The sequence below is a fragment of the Nelumbo lutea genome, chromosome 5, assembly GCF_056320005.1.
Source record: "Nelumbo lutea isolate HS-2025 chromosome 5, American lotus-T2T, whole genome shotgun sequence".
Classification (NCBI taxonomy): Eukaryota; Viridiplantae; Streptophyta; class Magnoliopsida; order Proteales; family Nelumbonaceae; genus Nelumbo; species Nelumbo lutea.
In genome coordinates, this window is record NC_142688.1 from 64,078,768 (window position 1) to 64,105,896 (window position 27,129).

Sequence of the window (27,129 nt, forward strand, 5' to 3'; positions counted from 1 at the left end):
CTTATCAGGAGGTTACCAGATTCAAATATGATTTGAATTTGGCCTCCTAGAGTGGATAAGGTTAAAGGCCCAATCCTTTTGCTAACATTAATCTCAAATCCACCCCATAGATGGGTGATCATATCATCCCAGCTTGATATGGGCTTTTGGCCCATTAAGTGTTCAGTGCTTAAATAGTTTCCAATCTGCTGCCCAGTTGTGCTTCTTTGTATGGCGTGGGACCCAAGCATTGATCTACACACCAACCACATAGATTCAGCCCAACCTTTATTACAAGGCCCAGCCGAATTCACTAAAAAGCTCAGTGAACCCCTGAGCACATCACATGGACCCTATGGGCCCAACACTTACATTAAGTGGTCCCTGGGCCAAGCCATCTTATAAAAACCCAGGGACTGTGGGCAGGTGCAAGATTAGCCCATCAGGTACTATCCAAAATGGTCTTACACTTAACCTCTCCGCCCTTAATGGTCAAGCACTACCCGACAAGAGAGGACCTCTCCCTTGGTTGCAAGGAACAGTGCTGCACTCTCCACTCACATGGATCCTGGGAATTAAAACCATTTGCAAACATTTTGAAACCATACAAATATATATATGTATATATTAATTTTGCAAAACAAAATTCCAATGATTGAAATCAACTGCCGGCAGTTAGGTTTCCATCAGAGAGAGTGCATTCCCGACCATTACCTTTGTTTGACAAAGGGGTTGATCCTGTCACTATGATCACCCACTCAGATGAATTCTCAGACTGTCCCAACAGACCCACGTTTTGATCCCCGCTAAGGATCTCACTGATTGGCATATCAAAGACAGCGCGAGTAAACCCATACTAGGGGTCAGGTGTAACTTTTCAGTTTTGCCCATCTGTCTCCAAGGTCCAGGGCAATATTGGAAATCTGGTCCGGTTCAAGGATTCGAGTAATCCCATACTACATGTGCCTTGGGTCTTACCCTGGTGGCCGAGACAGGCCATCCCAACACTTGGTGGCACACCAGTATCAGCCTTGGTAGGAAAAATCTCCCTAGACTTATTCAATGGCTGTGAACATTTAAAACTAACATGAGTCTCTATAAGTGTCCAGTTTTAGGGTCTTACACAGAATTATACCAAATAACATGAATCAAACATGCACTTTATTTATTTACACTAAATAACAAACTTATCCCATACTACATCTGCTTCTGCTTACCACACTCACCGCCTGAGCAATGTTCGGGCGAGTGCACAACATGGCATACATGATGCTCCCTATGACTGAGGCATAGCTAACGTCTCTCATGCCCTCAATCTCCTCAGAAGTCTTGGGAGACATCTTCTTGGAGAGAGTGACTCTATGCTTGAAAGGAACGTTTCCTTTCATGAAGTTCTCCATGCTATATCTTTTGACAAATTTGTCAATGTAAGCAGCCTGGGATAATCCAATTATCTGCTTTGATCTATCTCTATAGAGTTGAACACCCAGTATGTATGAAGCTTCTCCAAGATCTTTCATGGAGAACTGCTGTGATAGCCATACCTTGACCGAAGTCAACATTCCTACTTCATTTCCTATGAGTAGGATATTGTCCACGTACAACACCAAAAAGGTGACCTTATTCCCACTGGTCTTCCTATAAACACAGGGTTCATCCGGATTCTGCTCAAAGTCAAACGTTTTGACTACAGAATCAAAACGGATGTTCCAACTCCTAAAAGCCTGCTTAAATCCATATATGGATCTATTAAGTTTACATACCATGTGTTCTTGACCAGCAGCAATGAAGCTTTGCGGCTGGTGCATGTAGATATCTTCACTAAGATCTCCATTCAGGAATGCAGTTTTGACATCCATCTGCCAAATCTCATAGTTATGGTATGCTGCTACAGCTAGCAAGATCCTAATGGATTTAAGCATGGCCACAGGTGAAAATGTTTCCTCATAATCAATGCCTTCTTTCTGAGTATACCCTTTCGCCACCGAACGAGCTTTGTAGGTCTCAATCCTGCCATCAAGCCCCTTCTTCCTCTAGTAGATCCATTTGCAACCAATTGCCTTTACCCTAGAGGGCGGATCTACTAGAGTCCAGACCCCATTGGTCTCCATCGAGTCCATCTTAGCTCTCATGGCCTCCACCCACTTCTGGGAATCTATGTCTAACATAGCTTCCGCATAAGTTATGGGATCCTCCTCACTAGTCAAGGCTTCCACCAGGTAACTATCCTGGTCATAATCACATCGGACTGGTGGCCTGGATACCCGAGTGGATCTTCTAGGTTGGTCACTACCTGAAAATTGTGGGACATCTCCCACTGCTCTTGAGCTCTCCTAATCAAGAACTACTTCCTGACGATGGGTGTCCAAGATGTATTCGGTTTCTAAGAATTGGGCGTTTCGAGTGCAGAACACTTTTTTCTCACTTGAGTCATAGAATAGATAACCCACCGAATCTTTTGGGTAGCCTATAAATAGGCAACGACTGGTTTTGGATTCCAACTTGTCCCCACTTGTTCTTTTAACGTGTGCAGGGCAACCCCAAATCTTCAAGTGTCTTACACTTGGCTTCCTTCCAGTCCATAGTTCATGTGGAGTCTTCGGAACCAATTTGGTTGGAACCTAATTTAGTACGTAGATAGCAGTCTCTAATGCATATCCCAAGAAGGTTGTGGGTAATTCTGAGCATATGAGAAGTGACCGGACCATGTCCAACAAGGTCCTATTCCTCCTCTCTGAAACACGTTGAGTTGAGGTGTGGCAGGAGGAGCTAATTGTGACACTATCCCGTTGACCTTCAAGTAGTCCCTAAATTCATCAGAGAGATACTCGCCACCTCGATCCGATCAAAGGGACTTAATTTCTCTCCCTAACTATTTCTCGATTTCCTATCTGAACTCTTTGAACTTTTCAAAGTATTCAGACTTAACCCATGTGGCTGATGTGTAGATCAATGTTTGGGTCCCACGCCATACAAGGAAGCCCAACTGGGCAGCAGTTTGGAAGGCTAAATGAATACATAACCTTAAATGGGCCTTAAGCCCATTTTGAACTGGGCTAATTTGATTAGTCACTTAAGGGGCGAATTCTGAGATGAATCAGCTGAAAGGATTGGGCCCACACCCTATCCACTTAGAGAGTACAAGATCTAAATAAAATTTAGATCTAGAAACTTCCTAATTAGATTAGGAGATGGCTGATCTATTCTGCAGATAAGATAGGGTTATCCCTTATCTTAAAGGGACTTCTAATCCAGACCTGATTTGGGTTAGCAACTCCTAATGGGATTAGGAGCTGATCCCTTTACGTCTATAAAAGGAAGAGGGGGCGGCGGCCTTTAGACATCACAAGCAAGCAATACATAGTCTTGTCCTTAGAGCTAAAATCACAGAAGAGAAAATCTAAACCCTGCAAATACTCTCTTGCCGCCTCCTTCCTTCAACCGCCGCCTACAGCAGTTCGATCTCTGGCTCTTAGGAGAAATCAAGATTGGATCTTGATTCCAATCTTTTGGAGAAAAGATTGGTGGGAGTTGTATTCACAAGCCGTAGAGGTGATTCTTGAGAAGGATCAAGTTCTTTTGGAAGAACATTGTTGATTCTGCTCCACCCTGCATTGCACCATCTTCAGTGGGAGCAGATTTTGGATCCTTCCTTGGGCGTGAACACCTCCTTTGGGAGATACTACTTCTTTGTTTCGGGTATTATCTCTCCCACTCCTTTTCGTTCAGATCTGGTTCAGTTTACGGTTCAAGAATGATCATTGAAAATATGATTTTCAAAATAGGGGATTCGATTCCTAGTTGAAGGGAGAGAAAAAATTTTGAAATTCGCCCCCTTATTCCACAATCTTTTGGGCGTCCATGTAATGGATTTCCTATCCCTTCAGTGGTATCAAAGCCATGGTTCAAATATTGAACCATTCTATTTCATATCTGAACCTGCACAAATAGGGAGAAGGCGTTCTACCCAAGTGCAAGTGCGAGTTGTTAGATAGTTTTGTATGCCCATAGCTTCAATAAAAATGATGTACTTTATGAGTTTATTGTAAATGAATAAAAGTGCATATTTGATTCATGTTCCCTTGGTATGTTTCTGTGTAATACCCTTAAACTAGACACTTAACGAGACTCATGTTAGTTTAGAATGTTCACAGCCAGTGGGTCGGTCTGGGGAGACCTATACTGACAAGGCTGACACTGTGGCGCCACCAAGTCGGTTGGGGTGGCTTGTCTCAGCCACCGGGGTGAGACCCTAGGCACTTACAGTGTAGGATTAATTGAATCTTTAAACTGGACCAGATTTCCAGTATTGCCCTGGACCTTGGAGATTGATGGGCAAAACTGGAAAGTTACACCCGACCCCTAGACTCGATTATTATACTGTATTAGGTGTCAGATTAGGCTATCTTTGATGTACCAATTAGTGAGATCCTTAGCGGGGGTCAAAACCAGGGTATGTTGGGACAGTCTGAGAATTCATCTGAGTGGGTGATCATAGTGACAGGATCAACCCCTTTGTCGGACAAAGGTAATGATCGGGGATGCACTCTCACTGATGGAAACCAAGACTGTCGGCAGCCGATTTCAATCATTGAGATTTGATTTGCAAAATATATTTTATATGAGATATAAAAGTATATATTGTATGGTTTCGAAATGATTTGCAAAGGTTTTAATTCTTGGGATCCACAGAAGAGAGAGTGCAACACTGTTCCTTGCAGCCGAGGGAGAGGTCCTCTCTTGTCGGGCAGTGTATGATCATTATGGACTAAGAGGTTAAGTGTAATATCATTGAGGATAATACCTGATGGGCTAATCGTGTATCTGCCTACAGTCCCTGGGTGTTACAAGGTGGTTTGGCCCAGGGACCACTTGGGTAAGTGTTGGACCCATAGAGCCCATCTGATGGGTTTCAGGGGGTGCACTGTCCATAACAGTGTATTCGTCCATGCCTTCTAACAAAGGTTGGGCTGAACCCATGTGGCTGATGTGTAGATCAATGTTTTGGTCCCACGCCATACAAGGAAGCCCAACTGGGCAGTAGTTTGGAAGGATAAATGAATACATAATCTTAAATGGGCCGTAAACTCATTTCGAACTGGGCTAATTTGATTAGTCACTTAAGGGGCGAATTCTGAGATGGATCAGCTGATAGGATTGGGCCCACACCCTATCCACTTAGAGAGTCCAAGATCTAAATAAAATTTAGATCTGGAAACTTCCTAATTAGATTAGGAGATGGCTGATCTAATCTGCAGATAAGATAGGGTTATCCCTTATCTTAAAGGGACTTCTAATCCAGACCTGATTTGGGTTAGCAACTCCTAATGGGATTAGGAGCTTATCCCTTTAAGTCTATAAAAGGAAGAGGGGGCGGCAGCCTTTAGACATCACAAGCAAGCAATACATAGTCTTGTCTTCAGAGCTGAAATCATAGAAGAGAGAATCTGCACCTTGCAAATACTCTCTTGCCGCCTCCTTCCTGCAGCCGCCACCTATAGCAGTTCGATCTCCAGTTCTTGGGAGAAATCAAGATTGGATCTTGATTCCAATCTTTTGTAGAAAAGATTGGTGGGAGTGGTATTCACATGCCGTCCAGGTGATTCTTGAGAAGGATCAAGTTCTTTTGGAAGAACACTATTGATTTTGCTCCACCCTGCACTGCGCCATCTTCAGTGGGAGCAAATTTTGGATCCTTCCTTGGGCGTGAACACCTCCATTGGGAGATACTACTTCTCTGTACCAGGTATTATCTCTCCCTACTCCTTTTGGTTCAGATTTGGTTCTGTTTATGGTTCAAGAATGATCCTTGAAAATATTATTTTCTAAATAGGGAATTCGATTCCCAGTTGAAGGGAGAGAAAAAATTTTGAAATTCGCCCCCTTATTCCACAATCTTTTGGGCGTCCATGTGATGGATTTCTGATCCCTTCACATCGAATCAGTTTCCTCTTGGCCTCTGTCAGACAAGGTTCAGAGCCATTTTCAGGTAAACCTTTTTGTTCAGTGAGTGCTCACCCATCATATTCAGGTTATGCCAAGGTACTGTGAGAGAGTTCCCATTTTCTGGTGAAGCCCCTCCCACATCGGTCTGTGACGCCCCTATCATCTTATGAAACACTCTAACCGATCCAACAGCAAATGGATAGCCCAATTTTATGGTGCATTTCCTCATTTCTGAAGGACCCATCATTATGCTAATGACAGAAGGCCTTTAGAGAGTCCATCGTATGGATCTCCCTACCACATGCACTCATATTTGCTGGAGGGAACAAAATTATGCCCTAGTTCTAATTTTAGGTCAAACCAAAGTGGCTCCCACTAACCTTCATAAAGTCAGATTTCTAGTGGGGCCCACCAAGAAAGGAGGGGTTTCGTATGCATCCCTTTTCAAGGTTGTGGGACCCGCCAAGCAAGGAGGGGTCATCCAATGACCTTATGGGACACCATGGCAATGATGTGCATTCAGCCATGGTGTGCGTAAGAGCCACTAACGATTAATCATGGGCTAAGTGCTTATGGCCCATGGTCGCAGCCCATCCAACATCCAAACATCACATGCAAAGGAAGAATTGATCCAATCAATTAACTCCTGTAAAGCCCATTGAACAGTCCATTTAAAAACCATAACATTAATAATTAATGTCGATTAGGTATATGGGCTGAATCGCAGTTAGTAGTTCGGCCCATACAACTTTTCTCACAATAGTGGGCTTTTGCAATTTTAACCATTTAAAACTGGGCTTTACAGGTAGGCCGAATTAATCCTCATAATTGAACATCAGATTTGGAATAGCAAGTGTGAGAAAAAATTGGACTGAAAAACTGTCCCCTTCGAACCCTAGATTCGGTCCAAACAGTTGTGGTCCAATCTAGTCCGAAATGGTGCAAAACTGATTTTCAATTCAAGAATTAATTCATGAAAGATCTGTGATGTGTGGCTCATTGTGACACTAGCAAGTGCACTAGCCGTTCAAGTAATAAAGTAGTGAGTGAAGTATCGTTCCCACGAGGATTTAGGAAACAATTACCAATACTAAATTGAGCACTTCTTATCTGATCAACAAATAAATCAAAACTCTAATGAAAGCTAAGAAATCCTAAATTAAAATCTATCTAAATCATTGGCCCAATTGCCTTCAATTCAGGTTAGAAGAGTAAGCAGTAAATGTCAATCTCAGAATTCAGCAATCTATCAATTTGGATCATTCGAATGAATCATGATTGAGCCTTGGTTTGGTGAAACCCCAAGGTCATGAACAGCCTCTCTCAAGCGCATGTTCATCCTATGCATGAGTGACGGTTCTTCTATCTCTAGCAAGAATCTAATCCCCATGCATGCATTTCTTCAAACACTTCTAAGGCATCAATTCAAATCTGAATTGATCACCAACTGAATTGTGCAAGTTATCTCTAACCTTGCACTCAATTCAGTTCTTGAATAGTAGAACTAAATTCCTAGAGTCTCTCTCAATCACTCTAGGAATTCCAAGCTGTAGATTAATTCGGCCAATCTGAAAATTTCAGATCTGAATTCTCTTTCAAGCAATTCAGATCTTGCAATCTCAGATCTGAGAATTCAGATATGAGTTTTGAAGGTTAGTTGGCCGAATTACTCTACAATAACACCCTTATTCAAGAAACTTCAAGTATAATTCATGACCACTTGAGTGAATAAAAAAGAATTAGATTGCTGAACTGAAATTTTACAAGCTGAAATACATCAAGGAATAATGGAAACAAGGAGAAAGAAGAAACAAAATATAACAAAGAAACTGAATTCAAATCAAAAGAGAATGAAACTACAAATGATTTATTACAAAAGATCTTTGAATCACAAACCCTCAATTCGAACTCACCTTCTCCTTCTAGCTTGCTTGTCTTGAACTTCCTTCAGCCCTTCTTCTTCTTCTTCCTTGCGCCTAGCCTTCTTCTCTTCTCTTCTCTCAAGGTGGCCGAACCTCTAAGAGTGGGAGAGCCTTCCTCTCAAGCAATTGAACAACTTTCTCCCCTCCTAGAGGCCTCCTTATATAGTTTTTCAAGGGGGCTCTTGCCCCTTCTTGAAGTCTCTAGAATTGGGTGTATTATACCCCTCATGAACCTTCTAGAGTGCTCCCTCCTTCTCTTCAAGAAACATCTAGGAGTTGCCGCCCCTAGCTCCCTTTGGGCTGCTATTTGGGCTACAACTTAGCTTGCTTTTGAGCTCAAGTGGGCTACACTCTAGGCTGTTATTTGGGCTAAAAATGGGCTGGGCCGAAATTTCCTTCTTGCTAGGCTTCTTCCCTTGGATTTTCCAAAGAGTTTCACTTGCTCTTCTTCGGCCGAATGAAATTCTCTTGCTCTCATGGCTGGGCCAGGCTGAACTTGATAAATTTTGGGTTTTCTTTTCTTGCTTTTGCCTTCTTTTTGTTGATTTGGCTCCCCCTGAAATCTTTCTTGCAATCAAGCTAAATTAAGGCAAAAATTAATAAAACCGGCATAAAAATCCATGCAAAAACCTCATAAAATATAGATAAATTGTTGGTTCATCAAATACCCTCACACTTAAGCTTTTGCTTGTCCTCAAGCAAAGACATCAGCCATAAACTTAACATTCCCCCCTTCTGTTCTCACCATTTACCTGGTGAACTTTTTAAGATAGAAATGCATTGAGTAGTCGGGGAACTTTTGTAAGTGCTCAACTCTTATTCTTGTAAATTACCATTTAAGATATGTATCAGATCCAAGGAAAGGAGAATATGAGTTTCACCATAGTCTAGCCTTCACTCCTATTTCATATATAAATCAGCTCCTTAATTGTCAAGGTTAATAATCAAATTTCACTAAGTTTCACATCTGTAACTAAATCTCAATGAGAGTTCAACTTTAGAGTGCCCCTTTGAACCTCGGTTGTCACCACAATTACTTATTTCTAAGGGTGAGTGCATCTTATGCTCCATCTCACCCTTTTCTTTTTTTTTCTTTTTTTTTTTTTCTGTGTGAGTGCATTTTATGCTCCATCTCACACACTTTTCTCTCTCTTTTTTTTTGGTGTGAGTGCATCTTATGCTCCATCTCACACTGGTCACTTGCTTGAGGTAGGTAAATAGGACTCATGTTCTAAGCTGCTAGTTTTACTATTCAGCTCAGAATAGCGGAGTCAATTTGGGCTTTTGTCCTTCTTTGCAATTATTGAACCTCAAGAATCAGCACTTCAGATGTGCACTTAGCTTTCTTGACCATTAACAATGAAATCAAGGGCTTCCATACACATGAAGGAAGTTAGGGCAAGTCATGCTGAAAAGCATATTCAGCTCCCCTTTTCTCATGCATATATCAAATTGGGTCATTCACAAGAATAAAAACTTAACAAGTACATCAGTCTCCCTCAACTCATTGAGTTCCTTCTTAAAAAAATCATCAAATAAATAGTAATGAACTTGAGGGATTCCAGTCTTTTTTTGGTTATGTCATTGCCTGCATATGTGTGTTGGGGTGCATGGTTTCAGCCCCCATACCCTAGCCTTGGGCTCACTCCCCCACACTTAAGATGAACATTGTCCTCAATGTTCGTAGTGTTAGGCAGTAACAATAAAACTAGCAAGAGCATCATCAAGTAATAGGAGGTATTTAGAGGACTTCCCTGAAGATCATTCTTAAATTCTGCAATATGTTGTCGGTGGAAAACTTCTTCTGCTAGAAATCACTTGCAAACTAGAAGAGGAGATCAGTATCTTTATTCAATTAAATTCTAAGAAAACCTAACTAAACTTAAATGCTATGAAAAATAAAAACAAAAAGCAAGTAAGACAGTTTATGACTAAGTATCTGAATTGGGAATTCTCCCAACAGCCTCTTGTTCCCTTGGGTTTACCATGGTGTTACTAGGTAAGGTACCCGGAGCCCTTTCTGAAATCATCTGTGCCAGCTGCCCAACCTGAGTTTCCAAGTTCCTTATCGATGTTTCGTTTTTCTGAAATCTATTTTCCGCACTAGCTATGAACTTGGTCATTAGCTCCTCCAAGTTAGATTTCAGTTCCGGCTGATAGAAGTTTTGGTGGAAAGGTTTAGGTGCATGCTGATTCAGGTGGCCTCTCCATCCGGGGTTATGGGTATGATGGTACTGATTTCCTGGCTGTCTTGTAAAGTTGCCAACAAAGTCTACTTGTTCTGTGGACTGAAAAGACTGACTGCCAACTTGGAATTCAGTGCTATCATGGCCTCCCCCACACTTATCATACTGTACATGCATAGCTGCCATCTGCATCTCATCAAATTTTTTTGCTAAGTGCTCCTATTTGTGCAGAGAGAGCTGTGTATGTATCCACATTATGAAGGCCATGCTGCTTTCTGACTGGTGTCCTTTCTGAATGCCATTGGTAGTTATTGGCTGTCATCTCCTCGATGAGTGCATGGGCAACCTCGGGAGTCTTATTGTTTATAGAGCCCCCAGCTGCTGCATCTAAGATGGTCTTGTTTGAATCGATTAGACCATTATAAAATGTTTGCACCTGTAGCCAAATCGGAAGGCCATGGTGAGGAACCCTCCTTAGTAGCTCCTTGTAACGTTCCCATGACTCATAGAGAGATTCCCCCTCTTGCTGGAAAAAAAGTAGTGATGTCATTCTTCATTTTAGCAGTTTTAGAAGGGGGAAAATATTTAGAGAGAAAACGACTGGCCATTTCGTCCCATGTGGCTATAGATCCTGCCGGTAATGAGTTCAACCAAGCTTTGGCTTTATCCTTCAAAGAAAATGGGAATAACCTCAGCCAGATGGCATCATCACTTACCCCATTGTGTTTGAAGGTGTCACAGATTTCCAAGAAGTTAGCAATATGGGCATTCGGATCCTCATGGGCCATACCACAAAACTGAACCGTATTTTGTATCATTTGGATTATGGCTGGTTTAATTTCGAAGTTATTGGCAGCAATAGTTGGCCTGATAATGCTGGGGACAGTCCCGGTGAGGGTGGGCTTGGCATAATCCATCATAGTTCTTTGTTCAGCCATTTCTTGTGCTTCTTGTCTGACTTGCCTAGCAGCTCTCAAATGGACACGGAGAGTTCGTTCAATCTCTGGGTCGTAAAGGATCTCTTCCAGTTCAGGTCTGCTTGTCATAAACTGTTAAGGTCAAAGCAATAAAAATGCCAATATTCACAAAAGAAAATAAATAACTAATCCTATCATACTGAAAATGTAAAGTGAATTATTGGAATACAAAAACCTACATCCTATCATAAATAAATGCAGCTAACTAAAAGCAGATCAACATCTTATTCAATATACAGAATTTAGTAGCAATTTACAAACAGGTCTGAATTCAGTAATCTCTGATTAGAACAACAGTTTACAAATTCCTCTTCTTTATATTGCTGAAATCAGGGATGGGATTTAATTACACAGATCTAAACTGCTGAGAGCTGAAATCTCAGTAGCTACTGAGAACAGTAATATACAATTCTGAAATCTTAGCAGCTACTGAGGACAGCCAAATGCGGATCAGCAGTGATTGTGTTCAAGTCTGAGTTTCATATTAAAAGGCTCTTCTGTGCTACTGAAGGTCAATACACTAAACTGAAATCAATGTACAAAGGATTGTGAGATAGCAATTCAGACATCAGTTCTACACAAAATTGAGATCAGCTCTGAAATCTCAGAAGCCACTGAGAACAACAATAAATATAATAGCAGCTGCTGATAACAGTACAGTTGTGCTCAGGTCTGATTTCCATATTGGAAGGCTACTAAATATCAGATTTGAGCACACTGTTTTGATGAGCTATGCATCACCAAACACCAGAAGGAGTAGCCATACTAAAACTGAGCAATTCAGCAGGATAACCTACTGATATCAGCAATGAAACATGCTGTATACAGATCTGCACAAAACCGAAATCAATCAGTAGTAAAAAGATCTGAAATCAGACCTGTATTCACCATGGTGTGGCTGCTGGGATCTGATTTTCTTTTTCTTTTCTTTTGAAATGAAATAGAACACAAAGCAGTAATGCAACTATACTACTGACAAAATCTCCCATTTTTTTTTTTTAAAGGAAGAAAACTAAAACAAAATACAACAATGCAACCAAAATCTTTTTGGATGAGTGCAGGTCTGATTGATGAATGCAATTCAGATCTGAACTCATTTTGAGATTTATTTATTTATTTATTTATATATATATTTTTTTAGAACCCAAAAAAGAAGAGAAATTTGATTTGCATAAGCTACATTAAAACTGAAACTAAGGATGGAACAATCAAGTATCAAGAGAAGAAACATGGCTCCATCAATGTAGCCCTTGATGGAGTATACACTTATTGGAATGTAGTACACACGGCTGCACACACCCATTCAGATCTGCTAGACTTTCTATTCATGCACAGCTGAAATCAGAGCTATCTATCTTGAAAAAAAAAAAAAAATTCAAAGATCAGCCCAGGACAATTCACAATGCCAATTTAGTAATGTTAATTGTAATACAAACCTGTTCAAAACCTGCCCTGGTTCAGTCTTGCTGTAGCAGGTCTGCTATAGTAGCCCTGCTATAGGTCTGAACTCTAATAGAAAAATGGTGTGGAAGTGCCACTTTTCATGAAATCTCTTGAGGCATAAAAAATTCTCAGATTAAATATACTTTTCTTCAACCAAATCAGCTCAGATAGATCGGAGTACAAGTTATTTAATACAGCAAAGTATGCCCTGTATCCTGCTCTGTTCACAACCCCAGTTCAGATCTAGGTGATTGCAGATTCGAATTTCTTCAACCATGACTATCCAATTGTTTTTGGGAGATAGCAGATTTTTTTGTAGGGTGTATTGGGGTGAAGATAACCCCCAATTACCCTTTGAATTTACATCAGTTCAGGTCTGAACTCAAGTCTGAGTTTGGATTTGAAATCTCAATTGCCTTACCTTCAGTTATTTCTACCAAATTGCCCTTGAGGAGTAGTAGAAGTGCCCTAGGGTGAATTGGGGTGGTGATGACACCCAATTCCCCTCAAAATTGCATCAGTTCAGGTATGAGTTCAAAGGAACTCAGATCTGAACTGTTGCAAATCTGCTGTAGCAGAATTCAGATCTAAACTCAGATCTGAATTCTGATCCAAATTCTCAATTGCTCCTCTTGTTGTTCAAAAGATCTCTTTTTTTTCATTTTATATATATATTTTTTTCTTTTTTGTAATGGAAAAAGAAATAAAATTCTGAAACACAAGCAATTCTTTTCGGCTGAGTGCTGCAGATCTGAAATCTGCTGATCTGAGTGCCGAATGCAACTCAGATCTGCAACACTCATGTTTATGTGAATTTTTTTTCTTTTTTTTTTCTTTTTGAAGGGAACAACACCAAGATTGAATAGAAATCAAATATGCCTTTATTAAAATGAAACAGAAACCAGAAAAAGAAAGTAATCTACTTAAGAAAGAAGAGACATAACTACAGTAGTACAGCAGTTGCAGTCCAAGCTGAAATGAAAAAGTTAGCAAATTAACCCAACTATGAATGCAATACTGAATGAGATCAGATTAAGAATGCTCAATGTTTCCTAATATTGTTTCTCTAAATCCCCGGCAACGGCGCCAAAAACTTGATATGTGGCTCATTGTGACACTAGCAAGTGCACTAGCCGTTCAAGTAATAAAGTAGTGAGTGAAGTATCGTTCCCACGAGGATTTAGGAAACAATTACCAATACTAAATTGAGCACTTCTTATCTGATCAACAAATAAATCAAAACTCTAATGAAAGCTAAGAAATCCTAAATTAAAATCTATCTAAATCATTGGCCCAATTGCCTTCAAATCAGGTTAGAAGAGTAAGCAGTAAATGTCAATCTCAGAATTCAGCAATCTATCAATTTGGATCATTCGAATAAATCATGATTGAGCCTTGGTTTGGTGAAACCCCAAGGTCATGAACAGCCTCTCTCAAGCGCATGTTCATCCTATGCATGAGTGACGGTTCTTCTATCTCTAGCAAGAATCTAATCCCCATGCATGCATTTCTTCAAACACTTCTAAGGCATCAATTCAAATCTGAATTGATCACCAACTGAATTGTGCAAGTTATATCTAACCTTGCACTCAATTCAGTTCTTGAATAGTAGATCTGAATTCCAAGAGTCTCTCTCAAGCATTCTAGGAATTCCAAGCTGTAGATTAATTCGGCCAATCTAAAAATTGCAGATCTGAATTCTCTTTCAAGCAATTCAGATCTTGCAATCTCAGATCTGAGTTTTGAAGGTTAGTTGGCCGAATTACTCTACAATAACACCCTTATTCAAGAAACTTCAAGTATAATTCATGACCATTTGATAAATTTTGGGTTTTCTTTTCTTGCTTTTGCCTTCTTTTTGTTGATTTGGCTCCCCCTGAAATCTTTCTTGCAATCAAGCTAAATTAAGGCAAAAATTAATAAAACCGGCATAAAAATCCATGCAAAAACCTCATAAAATATAGATAAATTGTTAATTTTCTTTTTTCAATTCAAGAATTAATTCATGAAAGATCTGAAATTAATAATTTTGATTTTCAACAATCATAAATCAAATATGGATTGTTCGCACCACCTGCAAAATAGAGGTTATTCACTAGAGTTGCAATTTCACATACTGCAAACCACAGAAAGCGATTTCTCCATCTGCAAATCTCCAACGCCGCCTTCTTCTTCCTTCTTCTTTAATCAAGAAAATAAAAAATTATAAAAATTCTATTTCTATTAATTAATTACATTCTTGATCAAATACTATACATTCAGTCTAGAAAGTAAAAAAAATTACTTAAAAACCAAATTGAATAAAATAAATAAATAAAAAGGAAAATGGGTGTGCAGACCATCTGCGCCAACTTTTCAATGCGATATCCAGGTTCGAAGAGTCCATTAAATCAAAATAAATGAAGAACAGTTCTAAATAAATTTTGGAGATAACAAAAATTAATTTCAGATCAATCGCACTTAACAAGAAACAACTTCTTGAGGAAAAAGAGAAAACAATATGCACAAATCTTGGTAGAACATCTTCTGTCCATCTGCGTAGGTTCAGATGTGATTTTCTTTGAGTTCAAGATTCAAACCTGTGGCTCTGATACCACTGACAGAATGGTAGGATCCATCTAATGTGTTAGATAGTTTTGTATGCCCTTAGCTTCAATCAAATTGATGTACTTTATGAGTTTATTGTAAATGAATAAAAGTCCATATTTGATTCATGTTCCCTTGGTATGTTTCTATGTAATACCCTTAAACTGTACACTTAATGAGACTCGTGTTAGTTTAGAATGTTCACAGCCAGTGGGTCAGTCTGGGGAGACCTATCCTACCTGACAAGGCTGACACTGTGGTGCCACCAAGTCGGTTGGGGTGACTTGTCTCAGCTACCGGGGTGAGACCCTAGGCACATACAGTGTGGGATTAATTGAATGTTTGAACTGGACCAGATTTCCAGTATTGCCTTGGACCTTGGAGATTGATGGGCAAAACTGGAAAGTTACACCCAACCCCTAGACTCGATTATGATACTACACTAGGTGTCGGATTGGGTTGTCTTTGATATACCAATTAGTGAGATCCTTAGCGGGGGTCAAAACCTGGGTATGTTGGGACAGTTTGAGAATTCATCTGAGTGGGTAATCATAGTGACAGGATCAGCCACTTTGTCGGACAAAGGTAATGATCGGGGATGCACTCTCACTGATGGAAACCAAGACTACCGGTAGCCGATTTCAATCGTTGAGATTTGTTTTGCAAAATATATTTTATATGAGATATAAAAGTATATATATATATATTAGGGTTTCGAAATGTTTGCAAAAGGTTTTAATTCCCGGGATTCATACTTGACAGAGTGCAACACTGTTCCTTGCAGCCGAGGGAGAGGTCCTCTCTTGTCGGGCAGTATATGATCATTATGGGCTGAGAGGTTGAGTGTAAGGCCATTGAGGATAATACCTGATGGGATCTGCCCATAGTCCCTGGGTGTTACAAAGTGGCTTGGCTCAGGGACCACTTAGGGAAAGTGTTGGGCCCATAGAGCCCATTTGATGGGTTTTCACGGGGTGCACTGTCCATAATAGTGTATTCGGCCAGACCTTGTAACAAAGGCTGGGATGAACCCATGTGGCTGATGTGTAGATCAATGTTTGAGTCACACACCATACAAGGAAGCCCAACTGGGCAGCAGTTTGAAAGGCTTAATGAATACATAACCCTTAATGAGCCTTAAGCCCATTTCAAACTGGGCTAATTTGATTAGTCTTTAAGGGGTGAATTCTGAGATAAAATCAGCTGATAGGATTGGGCCCACACCCTATCCACTCAGAGAGTCCAAGATATAAATGAGATTTTGATTTGGAAACTTCCTAATTAGATTAGGAGCTGGCTGATCTAATCTACAGATAAGATAAGGATTATCCCTTATCTTAAAGGGACTTCTAATCCAGATATGATTTGGGTTAGCAACTCCTAATGGGATTAGGAGCTGATCCCTTTAAGCCTATAAAAGGAAGTGGGGGCGGCAGCCTTTAGAGATCCAAGAGACTCACCAGCAACAGTCTTGTCTTTAGAGCTGAGATCATAGAAGAGAGAATTCTGCACCCTGCAAATACTCTCTAGCCGCCTCCTTCCTGCAGCCGCCACCTATAGCAGTTCGATCTCCATTGCTTGGGAGAAATATAGATTGGATCTTGATTCAAATCTTTTGGAGAAAAGATTGGTAGGAGTTGTATTCACAAGCCGTCCAGGTGATTCTTGGGAAGAATCAAGTTCTTAGGAAGGACACTGTTGATTCTGCTCCACCTTGCACTACGCCATCCTCAGTGGGAGCAGATTTTGGTTTCTACCTTGGGTGTGAACACCTCCATTGAGAGATATTGTTTATCTGTATCGGGTATTATCTCTCTCTCCTCCTTTTGGTTCAGATCTGGTTTAGTTTATGATCCAAGAATGATCCTTGAAAATATGATCTTCTAAATAGGGAATTCGATTCCCAGTTGAAGGGAGAGAAAAATTTTTGAAATTCGCCCTCCTTTAGTCCGCAATCTTGGGCATCCATATGATGGATTTTCTATCCCTTCATAATGGACACGAAAAGATTGCGGAATGGGTGTGCGAGTTTAAAAAATTTTCCTACCTTCTTCCAAATGGGAATCGTATTCCCTAAATTAGAATACAGTATTCAAGGATCTGACTTGAACCATAATCGAACTAGATATGAACCAAAAGAAAAAGGGAGGAATTATACCTGATCCCGAGAAGCAGTATCTCCCAAAGTTGGTTTTCATGCCCAAAGAGGACACCAAGATCCGCTCCTGCTGAAGATGACACAGCAGTATGTGGAATGGAACCAGCAAAGTGAGTCCTACACACTCGATCCATCTCAAGAATCCTCTGGAAACTCTAAGCACCAAATATTTTTTCGTCTTTTTTGCAGGACTGATGTCAAGAATTGATTTCTTGATTTCTTTCTTCTGCAAAGATCAAACCTGGCTTGAAGGAATGGCGGCAGCTGGCGGAGAACTCCTTGGATGAAGATGGTGTTAGACAGTTTTGTATGCCCTTAGCTTCAATCAAAATGATGTACTTTATGAATTTATTGTAAATGAATAAAAGTGCATATTTGATTCATGTTCCCTTGGTATATTTCTGTGTAATACCCTTAAACTGGACACTTAATGAGACTCGTATTAGTTTAGAATGTTCACAACTAGTGGGTCGGTCTGGGGAGACCTATCCTAACAAGGCTGACACGGTAGTGCCACCAAGTCGGTTGGGGTGGCTTGTCTCAGCTGCCAGGGTGAGACCCTAGGCACACACAGTGTGGGATTAATTGAATCTTTGAACTGGACCTAATTTTCAGTATTGCCCTGGACCTTGGAGATTGATGGGCAAAACTAGAAAGTTACACCCGACCCCTAGACTCGATTATGATACTGCACTAGGTGTCGGATTGGGTTGTCTTTGATGTACCAATCAGTGAGATCCTTAGTGGGGGTCAAAACCTGGGTATGTTGGGACAGTCTGAGAATTCATCTGAGTGGGTGATCATAGTGACAGGATCAGCCCCTTTGTCGGACAAAGGTAATGATCGGGGATGCACTCTCACTGATGGAAACCAAGACTGCCAACAACCGATTTCAATCGTTGAGATTTGTTTTGCAAAATATATTTCATATAAGATATAAAAGTATATATCTTATGGTTTCAAAATGTTTGCACATAGGTTTTAATTCCCAGGATCCATATTTGAGAGAGTGCAACACTGTTCCTTGCAGCCGAGGGAGAGGTCCTCTCTTGTCGGGCAATGTATGATCGTTATGGGCTAAGAGGTTAAGTGTAAGGCCATTGAGGATAATACCTGATGGGCTAATCTTGCATCTGCCCACAGTCCTTGGGTATTACAAGGTGGCTTGGCCCAGGGACCACTTAGGGAAAGTGTTGGGCCCAAAGAGCCCATCTGATGGGTTTCAGGGGGTGCACTATCTATAACAGTGTATTCAGCTAGGCCATGTAACAAAGGCTGGGCTGAACCCATGTGGCTGATGCGTAGGTCAATGTTTGGGTCCCACGCCAAACAAGGAAGCACAACTGGGCAGTAGTTTGGAAGGCTTGATGACTACATAACCCTAAATGGGCCTTAAGCCCATTTCGAACTAGGCTAATTTGATTAGTCTTTAAGGGGCGAATTCTGAGATAAGATCAGTTGATAGGATTGGACCCACACCCTATCCATACAGAGAGTGCAAGATCTAAATGAGATTTAGATTTGGAAACTTCCTAATTAGATTCGGAACTGGCTGATCTAATCTACAGATAAGATAAAGATTATCCCTTATCTTAAAGGGACTTGTAATCCAGATATGATTTAGGTTAGCAACTCCTAATGGGATTAGGAGCGGATCCCTTTAAGTCTATAAAAGGAAGAGGGGGCGACATCCTTTAGACACAACATCCAACAGACTCAAGTCTTATCTTCAAAGCTGAGATCACAGAGGAGAGAACTCTGCACCCTGCAAATTCTTTCTAGCCGCCTCCTTCCTGCAGCCGCCGCCTATTGCAGTTCGATCTCCATTACTTGGGAGAAATCAAGATTGGATCTTGATTCCAATCTTTTGGAGAAAAGATTGGTAGGGGTTGTATTCACAAGCCGTCCAGGTGATTCTTAGGTAGAATCAAGTTCTTAGGAAGGACACTGTTGATTCTGCTCCACCTTGCACTGTGCCATCTTCAGTGGGAGCAGATTTTGGTTTCTACCTTGGCCGTGAACACCTCCATTGAGATATATTGTTTCTCTGTATCAGGTATTATCTTTCTCTCCTCCTTTTGGTTCAGATCTGGTTCAGTTTATGGTTCAAAAATGATCCTTGAAAATATGATTTTCTAAATAGGGAATTCGATTCCCAGTTGAAGGGAGAGAAAAATTTTTGAAATTTGCCCCCTTTATTCCGCAATCTTGGGCGTCCATATGATGGATTTCCTATCCCTTCAGTGGTATCAGAGCCATGGTTCAAATCTTGAACCATTCTGTTTCAGATCTGAACCTGCACAAATAAGGAGAAGGCGTTCTACCCAATTTGCGCAGATATGGGTTTTGGGAAATTTGTTCCCAAAACAGATGGGAAAATAATCTAAAATTAATTTTAAATAAATCTGATTATTATTTAGAATAGTTCTTTATAATTTTCTTGATTTATGGGTTGTTCGTACAAGAGGAGATCGAAATCTTGGTTTGAGTAGGGAGAACTATAAGATTTGTAGTTTATTGAATTTATTTATTACATTTAGTCTATAAATAATTTGTTTATTTATTTTTTTTATTTTTAGAATCAATGTATAGGCATTCGATCTGATGTAATAATTAATAGAAATAGGATTTCTATTTATTTTTAATTTTGGATCGATGATCGCGGCGCAGAGAAGGAGATTTCCTAGATGGGAGATTCGCTATCTGCGATTTGTAGTTTGAGAAATTGCAATCTGTGATCTAACCTCGGTTTTGTAGGATAGAGTGTGTGAACAACCCTGATTAACTGATTATTGTTTTTTTTATCAGTTATTTAATTTCAGATTATTTTCTTGAATTAAGGATTTAATTAAAAATCAAACCCTAGACCCATTCGATCCAAGATTGGTTCAAACTGTTTGGACCAATTCTAGTGTTTAATCAAGGCTGAAAGTTAGCCTGAATTTTCCCACTAATGGGCCTAAGGATTGATATTTAATTAAATGGTTAATTCGGCCCAGCCTGTAAAGGCCTAGTTTTAAATAGTTAAAACTACTAAAAGCCCTATTAAAGGATAAAGCTATATGGGCCGAACTAGGTAACCCTAATTCAGCGCATATACCTAGATAATATTAATGGTTAATATTATGGATTTTTAACGGGCTTCCAACGGACCTTACAGATAATTAATTGATTGAATCAATTTATCCCTGCATGAGATGTATGGATGTGTGATGTGCTTCGTACATGGGCCATAAGTACTTGGCCCATGCTCATTCGACAGTGGCTCTTGCGCACACCATGGCTGAATGCACATCATTACCATGGTGTCTCTTTTGGTCATTGGATGACCTCCCTCAGTGGTGGGCCCCACACCTCATCGAGAGGTTACGTACGAACCCTAGCCGATTTAAGGCCCATCGAAATCTGGCTTTATGAAAGTCAGTGGGAGCCACTTTGGTTTGACCTAAATCAAACTAGGGCGTAAATTTTGTTCCCTCCAGCTAATATGGGTGCATGTGATAGGGAGATTCATATGATGAACTCTCTAAAGGCCTTCCATCATTAGCATGAGGATGGGTCCTTCAGTAATGAGAAGACGCACCAGAAAATGGGCTATCCATTTGCTGTTGAGCTTGTCTGAGTGTTTAATAAGATGATAGGGGCGTCATAGACCGATGTGGGAGGGGCTTCTCTAGAAAATGGGAACTCTCTCACGGTACCTTGGCGTTCACGAATATGATGGGTAAGCACTCACTGGACAGAAAGGTTTACCTGAAAACAGCTCTGAACCTTGTCTGACAGAGGCCAAAGGGAAAACTCATATGATGAGTGGATATGATCCTTCATAGAAAGGTGGTGGGGTTATGTAGCTGAAACAGTTGGCTCCATACACCCTATGTGATTTCCCACATTTCCAGAGACAACCCGTAGTCTCTGTCACTGAGAAAGGAGGGAAATCTCAGAGATGAATAAATGGAAATGGATTGTAGATTAAAAGTCATATCTATAAAATGAACATGAATCAAATTATGTTGTGGACTGATGTTTGCTCTTTTATCAGAAAATGGCAAACGGATCTTTTGCAAAGCTTCTTGACGACAACAAGCTTAAAGGCCCAAACTACGCCGACTGGTACAAGAACCTTATGCTGGTCCTAGCTTCAGAAAAGCTTGACAAAGTGGCAAAGAATCCTGCCCCAGAGCGTCCGGGTGACAGGGCTTCTGAGGCCCGAATGAGAGACTATCAGGAATGGGAGGAGAAAAACTCCCTAGCCTGGTGTTACATCATTGCCTCCTTGGACAACCCAATACAGAGGTAGTTTGATCAAATCAAACTTGCCAAGGACATATTGGACAGCCTGAGGATGATGTATGAAGAGCAAAATCAATCTACTCGACAAAAGGTCTTGAAACAGTTCATAACCACTCAAATGTCCAAGGTCCAACAAGTTCACGACCATTGTCTTCAAATGATGGGTTACATCAACGAACTAGAGGCACTTGGATCCGGGCTGGACCTCGCAACCCAGATAGATGCTATCCTTAATTCTTTGCCTCCTTCCTTTAATCCATTCATCATGAACTATAACATGAACAAGCTATACATCAGCTTGCAAGAGCTTAGTAATATGTTGCAAAGAGCCGAAGAACTGATTAGAAAGGATGAGCCTGTAGCTATGCTTGTTGAAGCTAGCAAAACGAGCAAGTGAAAGAGGAAAGCAAAGAAGCCTCAGAAGAAAGCCACTAAGAGCAAAAGGCAGAAGAAAGACAAAGCATCGGATGCCTGTCACTTCTGCAAGAAGACCGGCCATTGAAAAAGGAAATGTCCTTCCTACTTGGAATCCAAGAAAGGTAATTTCGAAACTTGTGTTATAGAAACCAATTTATTGGTAGCTTCTGTGTCTTGGTGTATTGACTCCGGGGCTTCAACTCATGCGTGTAACTAACTACAGGGGTTCAAGGTAAGCAGAAGGCTGAGTGAAGAAGTCACTCTCTATTTGGGGACTACTGCAACTGTTGCAGCCGCGGCAATAGGAATCGTAGAGTTAATTTTTAGAGATAGAAAAATTGTACTCAAAGATTGTCTTTATGTACAAAACATAAGAAGAAATATGATTTTTGTTTTAAAACTATGTGCAGATGGTTATTCTATCTTCTTTAGTAATACAATTACTATTAAAAGAAATAACAGATTCATCGCATATGGGGAACTGGAGAACGGTCTCTATGTTCTACATCCTTCTCTAGAAACTAACATAACCGAAACTACGTCGGCTGAAATCCCCAAGAAGAGTGCCCGTGATACAGATAATCCCACGTGTCTGTGGCACTACCGACTTGGCCACATCGGTGTTGATCGAATCACAAGGTTGGTAAAGGATGGTCCTTTGGATTTTCTAAATGTAGAAGATCTTCCCACCTGTGAGCCTTGCCTACAAGGCAAGATGACAAAACGGCTACTTGGCGGTAAGCCTGAAAGATGTACAAGCACACTTGACCGAATACATACTGATGTATGTGGTCCCCTGAGTGTTAGGATACGGAATCAACATGTGTATTTCATCACCTTCACAAATGATTTCTCACGATATGGTTACGTGTACCTAATGAGACACAAGTCTGAATCCTTTGAAAAGTTCAAAGTGTTTAGACAAGAGGTCGAGAAACAGTTGGGGAGAGAAATTAAAGCCCTTCGATTTGACCGAGGTGGCGAGTATCTCTCTGACGAGTTCAGGGACTACTTAAAGGACAATGGGATAGTATCACAATTAGCTCCTCCTGCCCCACCACAACTTAATGGTGTTTCAGAGAGGAGGAATAGGACATTATTGGATATGGTCCAGTCACTTCTCATACACTCAGAGTTACCCACATCCTTTTGGGGTTATGCATTAGAAACTGCGATTTACGTGCTGAATCGGGTTCCAACCAAATCGGTTTCGAACAATCCATATGAACTTTGGACCGGAAAGAAACCAAGTGTCAGACACTTGAAGATTTGGGGTTGTCCAGCACACGTTAAAAGAACAAGTGCAGACAAGTTGGAATCCTAGACCAGCCGTTGCCTATTTGTAGGCTACCCAAAAGGCTCTATAAGTTACCTTTCCTATGACCCAAGTGAGCAGAAAGTGTTTTGTAGTTGAAATGCCCAGTTCTTGGAGACCGACTATATCCTGGACACCTATCGTCAGGAAATTGTTCTTAATGAGGACAACTCAAGAGCAGTGGGAGATGTCCCACAAGTTCTAGGTAGTGACCAACCTAGAAGATCCACTCGGGTATCCAGGTGATGAACCTACAATTTATCTATAATTTTTGAGGACTTTAGCATGGATTTTTATGCCGGTTTTATTAATTTTTTCCTTAATTTAGCTTAATGCTAAGAATAATTTTCAGGGGTAATTAATCCAAGAAAATGAAGGAAAAAGGCAAGAAATGAAGGTTCAAAAAGACCAAATCCAACCCAGCCCGGTTGTGGAAGCAAGAGAGAGCACTTCGGCCCAAGAAGAGCAAGTGGATTCCTTAAGAAAACCCAAGAAAAGAAAGCCTAGCTAAGAGTAGAATTCGGCCCAGCAAGGAACGCTCATTCTCAGCCCAAAAGAGCAGCTCAATGTATAGCTATCATGTGCTAAGAGAGAGCCTAAGTGCAGCCCAAATAGCAGCCCTTAGGAAGCTTTCAAGAGAGCTGTAGAAAGCTCAAGAAAGGGGTGTAATACACCCCATTCTAGAGGCTTCAAGAAGGGGCAAGAGCCCCCTTGAAAAACTATATAAGGAGGCCTTTAGGAGGGGGGAGAGGTGTTCAATTGCTTGAGAGGAAGGCTCTCCCACTCTTAGAGGTTCGGCCACCTTGAGAGAAGAGAAGAGAAGAAGGTTAGGCGCAAGGAAGAAGAAGAAGGGCTGAAGGAAATTCAAAACAAGCAAGCTAGAAGAGAATGTGAGTTCAAAATTGGAGGTTTGTGATTCAAAGATTATTTGTAATAACTCAATTGTAGTTTCATTCTCCTTTAATTTGAATTCTGTTGCTTTGTTATATTTTTTTTCTTCTTTCTCCTTCTTCCATTCTTCCTTGATGTATTTAAGCTTGTAAAATTTCAGTTCAGCAATCTAATTCTTTTTGATTCATTCGAATGGTCATGAATTGTACTTGGAGTTTCTTGTATAAGGGTGTTTTTGTAGATTAATTCGGCAAATAACCTTCAAAACTCAGATCTGAATTCTCATATCTGAGATTGCAAGATCTGAATTGCTTGAAAGAGAATTCAGATCTGCAATTTTCAGATTGGCCGAATGGATCTAAAGTTTGGAATTCCTAGAGTGCTTGAGAGAGACTCTAAGAATTCAGATCTACTATTCAAGAACTGAATTGGATGCAAGATTAGAGATAACTTGCACAATTTAGTTGGTGATCAATTCAGTTTTGAATTGATGCCTTAGAAGTGTTTGAAGAAATGCATGCATGGGGATTAGATTCTTGTTAGAGATAGAAGAATTGTCACTCATGCATAGGATGAACATGTGCTTAAGAGAGGTTGTTCATGACCTTGGGGTTTCACCAAACCAATGCTCAATTATGATTTATTTGAATGATCCAAATTGATAGATTGCTGAATTCTGAGATTGAAATTTACTGCCTACACTTCTAACCTGATTTGAAGGCAATTGGACCAATGATTTAGATAGATTTTAATTTAGGATTTTTAGCTTTCATTAAAGTTTTGATTTATTTGTTAATCAGATAAGAAGTACTCAATTTAGTATTGATACTTATTTCCTAAATCCTTGTGGGAACGATACTTCACTCACTATTTTATTACTTGAACGGCTAGTGCACTTGCTAGTGTCACAATCTTGGGCATCCATGTGATGGATTTTCTATCCCTTCAGATACTGCACTAGGTGTCGAATTGGGCTGTCTTTGATGTACCAATTAGCGAGATCCTTAGTAGGGGTCAGAACCAGGGTATGTTGGGACAGTTTGAGAATTCATCTGAGTGGGTGATCATAGTGACAGGATCAGCCCCTTTGTCGGACAAAGGTAATGATCGGGGATGCACTCTCACTGATGGAAACCAAGACTGACGGCAGCCGATTTCATCGTTGAGATTTGTTTTGCAAAATATATTTTATATGAGATATAAAAGTATATAAATTATGGTTTCGAAATGATTTGTAAAAGGTTTTAATTCCCAGGATCCATACTTGAGAGAGTGCAACACTGTTCCTTGTAGCCGAGGGTGAGGTCCTCTCTTGTCGGGCAGTGTATGATCATTATGGGCTGAGAGGTTAAGTGTAAGACCATTGAGGATAATACCTGATGGTCTAATTTTGCATCTGCCCACTGTCCCTGGGTGTTACAAGGTGGCTCTGCCCATCTGATGGGTTTCAGGGGGTGGACTGTCCATAACAGTGTATTCGGCCAGGCCTTGTAACAAAGGCTGGGCTGAACCCATGTAGATGATGTGTAGATCAATGTTTGAGTCCCACACCATACAAGGAAGCCCAACTGGGTAGCAGTTTGGAAGGCTAAATAAATACATAACCCTAAATCGGCCTTAAGCCCATTTGGAACTGGGCTAATTTGATTAGTCATTAAGGGGCGAATTATGAGATAAGATCAGCTGATAGGATTTGGCCCACACCCTATCCACTCAGAGAGTACAAGATATAAATGAGATTTAGATTTGGAAACTTCCTAATTAGATTAGGAGATGGCTGATCTAATCTATAGATAAGATAAGGGTTATCTCTTATCTTAAAGGGACTTCGAATCCATATATGATTTGGGTTAGCAACTCCTAATGGGATTAGGAGCTGATCCCTTTAAGTTTATAAAAGGAAGAGGGGGCAGCAGCCTTTAGGCACAACACACAATCACCAGCAACAGTCTTGTCTTCAGAGCTGAGATCACACAAGAGAGAATTCTGCACCCTGCAAATACTCTCTAGCCGCCTCCTTCCTTCAGCCGCCACCTATAGCAGTTCGATCTCCATTGCTTGGGAGAAATCAAGATTGGATCTTGATTCCAATCTTTTGGAGAAAAGATTTGTAGGAGTTGTATTCACAAGCCATCCAGGTGATTCTTGGGAAGGATCAAGTTCTTAGGAAGAACACTGCTGATTCTACTCCACCCTGCACTGCGCCATCTTCAGTGGGAGCAGATTTTGGATCCTACTTTGGGCATGAACACCTCCATTGAGAGATATTGTTTCTCTGTATCAGGTATTATCTATCCCCATCTTTAGTGGGAGCAGATTTCGCAGATGGGAGATTCGATATTTGCGATTTGCAGTTTGTGAAACTGCAATCTATGATCTAACCTATGTTTTGCAGGATGGAGTGTGCGAACAGACCTAGACCCATTCGAACCAAGATTGGTTCAAACTATTTGGACCAAATCCAGGGTTTAATCAAGGTGGAAAATCAGCCCTAATTTTCCCAGTAATGGCCAGAGGATTGATATTTAATTAAATGGTTAATTCGGCCCAACCTGTAAAGGCCCAGTTTTAAATAGCTAAAACTGCTAAAAGCCCACTTTAAAGGATAAAGCTATATGGGCCGAATTGGGTAACCGTAATTCGGCCCATATACCTAGATAATATTAATGGTTAATATTATGGAATTTTAACGGGCTTCCAATGGGCCTTACAGATAACTAATTGATTGGATCAATCAATTCCTGCATGAGATGTATGAATGTGTGATGTGCTGCGTACATGGGCCATAAGTACTTGGCCCATGCTCATTCGACAGTGGCTCTTGAGCACACCATGGCTGAATGCACATCATTGCCATGGTGTCCCTTTTGGTCACTGGATGACCACCCTCAGTGGTGGGCCCCACACCTCATCAAGAGGTTACGTGCGGAACCCTAGATGATTAAAGGCCCATCAAAATCTAACTTTATGAAAGTTAGTGGGAGCCACTTTGGTTTGACCTAAATCAAACTAGGGC

General features: G+C 40.6%; 1 non-coding gene across 1 annotated transcript; it reads left to right on the forward strand.

Moving 5' to 3' along the window:
- The first annotated feature begins 10,485 nt into the window (after window positions 1-10,485).
- Window positions 10,486-10,593, forward strand: LOC148852729 (small nucleolar RNA R71). The gene has a single exon (XR_016100107.1). It is a non-coding gene; the product is annotated as a small nucleolar RNA R71 (small nucleolar RNA).
- Window positions 10,594-27,129: the final 16,536 nt, after the last annotated feature.